Source organism: Chinchilla lanigera, unplaced genomic scaffold (genome assembly GCF_000276665.1).
Source record: "Chinchilla lanigera isolate Chin_1 unplaced genomic scaffold, ChiLan1.0 scaffold00020, whole genome shotgun sequence".
Classification (NCBI taxonomy): domain Eukaryota; kingdom Metazoa; phylum Chordata; class Mammalia; order Rodentia; family Chinchillidae; genus Chinchilla; species Chinchilla lanigera.
This window is the reverse complement of record NW_004955421.1, coordinates 6,716,403-6,724,230: the sequence shown is the minus strand read 5'-3', so window position 1 is coordinate 6,724,230 and position 7,828 is coordinate 6,716,403.

Here is a 7,828-nt window from a genome sequence, read left to right as displayed (position 1 = left end):
CAGGAGGGAAACAGAAGGAAGAAACAGAAATAAGAACAGAACAAAACAAGGACAAAAACCCAGAAAAAATGTTCTCACTTCTATAAAAGCAGTAACAATCAAGAAAAAGAGGAAAAAATGAAAAAATATTTAAAAATAAAAAGTGAAGAAAGGAGGAAAAGTAGGAAAAAAATCCACTTCAGAGCATATCTCTACTGCCGCTGGTTGAGAGAGGGGGCAGACAGCACCCAGATCTTCCTTGATCATTCCCAGAGCCAGCAGTAGAATTATGGTAGTGGTGGATAATACTAACAAACCTGAGCCTTTAGTTCTGATGAAGTGTTCAGGTTGCTTCTGGTTGCTGGCTGTGAGGCTGAGCCTGAGTTTTTTAACCCACAGTTCACTGACTGACTCCTACTGGCTTGGACGTTTTTGCTCCTCATCCTGACACGTTGAGCCACTAGATGGAGCCAGACTGAAGCTGTTCTCAGTTCTGAGTTCCCTTGACCCCTTTCCAAAATGACTACTAGCCAATCACCCTCTCTGGGAGGGAGCATGAACCTGAATATTTCACCAGCCACTGAAGTCCACAGTATCTACTGCTCCATTCCACTAGTACATTTTTCTCTGGAGGCTTCTGGAGAGACCAGTATTTGGCATGCTTCTGCAGGTTCAAGATATCCCTGATTTGCTATCCCCACAAGCTCTATTTCTCACTTTAGGATCCTTGTTGGGTCCTAGGGACCTACTTCCCTTCCCTTCCTCACATCATCATATCTTAGCATCCAGAGTCCAAATATCAGAGAGGCTGTTTTTCTGCTGCTCATCGTTCCACCATTTCCCTGGAAGTCCTCAAATAGAGTTCTAAGTAAATTCATTTCTATGAAAATGATAAAACGAATAAATGGAAGTTTACTGCCTAGTCATCAATCTCATGATTTCATCTCAGTACTTCTCTTTCTAAACCATGATCATCTCAATGGTAGGTTTGAGGGTTTTTTTGTTTATTTCTTTGTTTATTTTGCTCATCTTTGTATTTTAGACATTCAACAATGCCTGGCACATAAAGAAACTTCTGTCTAAAGATTACTTTCATAGGTATCTTGTTCTTTTTTTTTTTTTTTAACTTATTTGGCTGGTGTATGTCATTTAATCTTACTGATCGTTTTGACAAAGTTCTTGTTGTTACACAAAACTTTCCCTTGCTTCTATTTTTTTGAGGCAGAGGTTGGATTTGATTCATTTTTTCCAGTTTACATGTCTAGGAATAATGGTAGATTTCTATCAAAGTAAATCTATGCTACTTGTTATAGAATGATTTGGGAAAGGACATTTCACTATGTCTTGGCCAATGAGCTATGAAACAATAGGTACAATGGAAGGGTAATATCTGAGATAAGGTGTCTGTGGGGAAAATAAAAACAAACAACATCTAGAAAATAAAACCCAAAGTTAATAAACTTTATTTTCTACTAGGTTTTGTTATATTTGTCTGGTACTTCCTGAAACTGGACCAGATGAGCAGTACTGTCTCATATATTAAATAAAACAGATGAGAAATTCTGTAGGACTTCTATTATCATTTTTAAGACATTAAGGCAGTCACAGAGATGACCTAATCTACAACTGCTTCAAAAACTTTGTTTAATGATCTATTTAAGGTTGAATTCTTTTTTATTGTAGACTATATGATAAAAAGCCCACCTACACCACAAACCAGTTCTTTTCTCAGGCTTCTGCAACAATGTGATTGTGGAGTTCTTGCAAATCTGAGGTCTAGTATCCCTGTGTTCATTTGATGATTTATTTATAATCATCCTGGTGTTTTTCTTTTGATCATCTTCTTCTTTGTTTTGCTTGTTTTCTTGGGAGATTTCATTCACCTCATTGCTCTATGTACTAATTCTATTTTGATAACCTCTAAGATTTTTCTAAAGTTTTGATTTCTCTCCTTAGGTGCAGTTTCAAATTTCTTTTTGTAGGACTCTTTTTTTTTGTTTGTTTGCTGTGCTTCAGATGGATCTGACAGCCTTGTACATAATAGGCAAGAGCTCTATCACTGGAGTACATCTCAACCATGTAAAGTACTTTTACTTGGGGTTTTTATGGATTTCCTCAAACTCAGAGTTTATGTATATCTCATACTCTTACCAAACCCACAGGGTTTACTCTCATCTAAGAGAACAGCCTCCTTAGTATATTGTCTCAAAAGTTTGCAGTTGTCTTTTGTTGTTTCTGCTTTCTTTCTTCCTCTGGTATTTCACCTCTGAACTCTTTCCTTAATGTGTCTCTCTATTTTTATTGAAGGCAACGGCTGGTATCATCAAATGGCTGTTGCAGATTTACAGTTTGTAGAGCACTAGTGAGATGGAGATTGAGATGCATTTAACTTTCTCACCTTTTTAATTAATCTGCATTTGTTCTCTCCAATCTTTTAAGACTCATGAACTATTCTAAAATTCTCTATAATGTGCCAAAATTCAGATTATATTTCATTTTTCATACTTGGACTGTGTTGTATCTATTGAATCCTAGAATAAATATCTTTCATCAATTCCATAATTATCTTCAAAATTTGCTTTTCAAATCTTTTTTGACTTTAATTTTAATATTTTGGGGAACAGTGTAGCACTTGATATATAGTTCATTTATTTATATGTATCAGTATATGAATTTCCACTTAACATCTTTATCATCATTATATTGTAATTAACTGAAGCAAATACATAAAAGCCTACAAAATGGAAATTTTTATCAGGAGCCCAAATAATATGTGACCTGATTATTTATATATATTAACATGTTTTGTGCTCACAGCATCCCTTTATACCACTTTTATTATTATATCTGTTTTACACATAGAGGAAATAAGGCACAGAGGAAAGTATTTGTTTCTTTGGTCATACAGCCAGTAAGTAATAGAATGAGATACTGAAATGAAGTTGCCGAATTAATTTTTCTTAAGAACTACATGCAATGGCCATACATTACCCTATTCAGTCTGCCTTTTTCAGGACTTTTACATACATCTATATTAACTACAAAAAGTAATTTATTAGTGAGATTTTAGTGTTACTCTGTACAAAAATATAAATCATATGGAAACAGTTAACTAATATTCAGCTTTGAAGAGTGTCTAACTGAATAAAAACCTTAAAATTTATGCACCTAAAATGAAAAAGTAAAGAATATATATGTCTTGACAACATACAGTGTTTTGTGAAACTTTGTACAGTAGTGTCATTAGCATCAATCACACAAAAAACAAAGCCTGGTACTCCTCAATTACATGATACAATTCAATCATACATATAATACATTTTAGTATCTTTGTATTTAAAATATAATCATTGCTGTAAATATGGTTGAGATATGTGTTTAAACTTATTAAAAGCCACAGGTATTACTGAATCTTTTAAGCAATATTAGCGGGATGCTATATATTACTCCGAAAGTACAAAATCACTTTCATGCAGGAAGAAGGCAGAACAGGAGTTTCTGCTGTCCTTTATGGAATTTTTAGAAGATGGAGCACTTCAAATTCTTCCATTCATGATAAGAGAGGTGGTAAGCTGGCAGAAACAATTTCTTTTTATTTACTGGCCATTATAGTTGTAAAATATTGCAGACATGAGCCTGACATAAATCAGTTCCCCTCAGATGAATGTGCCTGGAGAGAGGCTTTTTGCCAAGGTTTTCTCACCTCAGCCATTTCTCTCTGTGGTGCTTTTACTCTCTTTGGCAGCCCTTCTGAATTTATTTTGTTTTTAATTCTAAGTAATTCTCAATCAGGAGAAAGAAATAGAGGTTCAGAGGTTTAAGCCTGAAAGAGGTTTTGTGGGTTATATCAGTTATATTATCTGCATCAGAATTCATTCTGCTATAAGAGATAGAAAACACTGTTGTAATGTACTTAAGCAAAAGATAAATTAATAATCTCTTTAAATTAACTTCAGTGGGGGCTGGGGATTTAGCTCAGCGGCACAGCACCTGCCTGGCAAGTGCGAGGTTGTGAGTTTGATTCCCGGTACCAGAAAAAGACAAAATCAAAAACAAAAATTAACTTCAATGTATATGTCCAGTTTCAGGTGAGGTTTTATCTAGTGATTTAAAACTCTTCCTAAGGACAGTGTCACTTCCCATTACTGCACTCCTTTGCTTACAACATGTACTTCAGGCTCAGCCTCTTTATGGTTTCACCACAGAGAGATGGTGTACATGAATTTGTTTTACTCAGAGTCCATTCCTTTATCTGACAGTAAACCCTACTACCCAAACTATGTGGCTCCCCTACAAATGGAAATTCATAGTTCTCAAAGAATTGGGATGATAGATGCTGGGAAAGAATCATCTATCCACTACTTTACCAGTGAGAAAAAGGTGTTGGAAAACATTTGCAGGATGGAACAATAACGTCAATCCCATAACTATGGTTATGTTACTAAAAATAAACGTTAATTTTGTAAAGCCAGGACATGTCAAGATATGTAAGTGATGTGTAAGTTTTTGCCTTCCAACAGTGAGAAAATGGAGAGTTTGCTCATCTCATCTTTTCCACATTCTTTTTGAGCTTTAGTTTGTGGAGCTAGAACACTCTCCAGACCCGGCTCTTAGTGAGTTTGTTCCTTGACTGCTCATCTTTGACTTCTAGTTTTCTGGTGACTACCTGAGGATTCTTCTCAGCAAATTGGAGACAATGAGGAAAGCACACAATAACAAAAGACACCATTGTACTAATAAATTAGATAGCAAATGCAAGCAGAAAGTTATAACTGTGTTTTCTATTGGCTTCAACAAGTCACCTCATAATTACTTCTTGATATGGCATAAGTTTGGCTCTTATTTTCAATATGGCAACATTGGAATGGCATACCTTTCGAAACAATGAATTCATCCTCAAGGGAAATGTTCAAATTGTATTTGAAATTATCATCTCTTTTGTTGGAGATTTGCTTATTCAACAGTATTTGTTAAGAGTTTCCTACATGTCAGACAGTTTTCTGTTTCAGACATAGGTTTGAGTAAAATGGGCAGAAATTCCTACTATCATATTAATGTTACAAAGGCATCTAAGAAAACTAACTAAATAAGTAAAATATATAGGCCTGTGCTGAATAGTGCTTTTGCATCTGTGAACTCTGCTCACATATTCCTTACTATTCTTCCCTGCTCCCCTTTTATTTAGAGTACTCACTATTAATTGGTATCCTCTAACATAGCACGTATTTATATTTAATGGGCATTTTCTGTCTCTTCACATAGTTTTTAATTTCTTCAATATAGTCACTATTTGTGCTATTTTATTCTTAAACTGCAGCACCTAGAATGCTTTCTGATACATATTAGACATTCAGTAGATATTTGTGGAAGGAGCACAGTGAAACAATGTAATCATTAAATGCACACATTTCAGAGATGATCTTGACTCAACAATACTTCTGGGTGATAAAACTTCTTAGAACCACAATTTGTTTACAATATAAGATGAAAGTAAGGAATGGCATGAAATAATGTGCAAACTCTTATTTCTTAATCTAAATAATACATGTTTCTGTTGATAGTGACAATATTATGCTGGTGTAATTGTTCCTTTATTCCACAGATGTTCATTAGATGGAAAATTATGCATTAGCAGTGCGAGAAAGTACATACATCAGCAAAATGCAAGACATGTAGCCTAATAGTCCCAGAGCTCTTTTCTCTGGTCCAATGTGTTGACTCCAGTCATGGACTCTTCTAAGATACCAGATCTCAAACCCGGTTATGTATTTCAAGGTCTTAGAGGACTGTTTTTCTTTTTTCAGTATCTATGGGAAGGGGAAAAGCCTCCTGGAAATTCTCTCAGCACAAGTCTGGAATGGAGAGTGTCAAATGTGTATTTTCAGCAATTTAGGAAAGATTTTCTTCCCCTAAAGTAATTACTTTTTAAGGTAAAATTTTAGGAAACACTACTCTAAAATACAAACTAATGATTGTTTTAAGATGGTCCCATGAGACATATTTCACTTAGTTGTGAAATTTTTAGATAGCAACCTCCTTAAAAACAAGAAATCAGTCTTTAAGAAAATAAGTATAGGAGGGGGAGCTCTTACAGTGGGGAGCAACAAGATGTAGTGGATTTTTAAAACCCAAATACATGATGAAAGATCACCTTCCAACTAGATGAGAGCTATGTTGATGCTTTTGGAGTTTTGAGAATTTTTGTCCCCTTCTCAAATAAAAGGAAACAATATCTAGTTCTTGTGAAATGTGCAAGGAAGTTGAAAAAAACCAAGCCCTCCTCATATGGCAAGTAGGGCTCTTTTATCCTGAAGCAATTTGACTCCAGGGCTGCAGAACACCTCTGGCCCTCCTGGAAAGCACCTGTGAGGAAAACTTCGAGGCTGTTGTTTTTACTTTTCATTTCCTGAACTTGGCACAGCTCAGCCTTGGGGCAAAACAGATCATAGTCAACTCAAAGATGTTGGCCTTATCTCGGGAGACTTCTGAAATTCAGTGTCCCAGAATGCCAACAGGAGGGTTTTACTCAGTTACAACCTCCATTCAGGAAAACACTAAGTGTCTGTTTCTTAAAAAAAACCTAGGCCTCTTTCTTTCTTTCCTTTCTTCCTTCCTTCCTTCCTTCCATCTGTTTAGACATATTGGTTATTACATCATGATGGGATTCGTAGGTGAGCATTCAGATAAATGAACAAGAAAGGGATTAATTTATTGACACAACAAGTAACTATGAGCAGAAATCAATAAATCTGGGAATTTTCTGTTCCCAAAGGAGGATGTAGATTAATGCCAGACATGGGCATTAACTTCCTAAGAGGACAAGAAGATGAAAGAGCTTTAAAAGACAATTGAAGGTAGTGAGAAGGAAAGTAGGGGGCTTGGCCTGAAATAAGATTAGAATAACAAAAGAAGACCCAGAATCAATGAAATGAATTTGTCAATCAGAAATCTGGCTCATATTTAGAAAATAAAATGCCAGAGAGAAAAAAAAAATACCTAATCATCATCACTTTATGAAAAGGATTTAACAGTGATAAAGAAACTAGATACCAGTTTGGAAAATGGCACACACACTGGGAGATTATTGAACTGTGTGCTCCAACAATTACATTGTACTGTATGTCCAGAGATGTTATTACTGATCTGCCATCTCTTTCATTCATGGGAATTCATTTGGACATTCCACAAATACCACACAAGATCTTTCCGTTCACATGGCCCAAGCCAAGTTAGATATGAATACAGAGCAGACTTAAATCTTTTGTACTTACTGGGCTCACCAGTAATATATGCTGTAATGCATCATGCAATAAAAATGATGGTTTTTTAGAAAGACCTCAGCTAATCATCATAACCATCATAGTTTGAAACCTAAAGACCGCATTGCCTTTGAGACACAGGTAAACGCCTAGAAAGAGAACTAGAAATGGAAAATTTGATATTTAATTTGCAGTGTGGGCTTACATCAATGATTTTCAACTGATGGAGTATTTTGCCCCACAGAGAATATTTGGCAAGATATAGAGATATTGTAGGTATCACAACTTGGAACAAGATTAGAGTGTGTTACTAACGCAGTGTAGCTAGAGGCCAGGATGCTGCTAAAAGGCCTACAGTGTACAAGAATGCCCTCCACAGTGAAGAACTGTCTGGTCCAGACTGTCTATAGTGTCAAGGTTGCAAAATCTGGTTTAAAGACATATTTTTTTTTTTTTTGAGTCTTTTTAGCGGTTCCTTAAGTGAAGATAATTTCTTCCATGAATGATGTAAATATTCAATGAGATGTTGTACATAGAAGAACCTGGTTGCTTATGTTGACTACATGTATTGAAAACTGTATTTGTCAAAT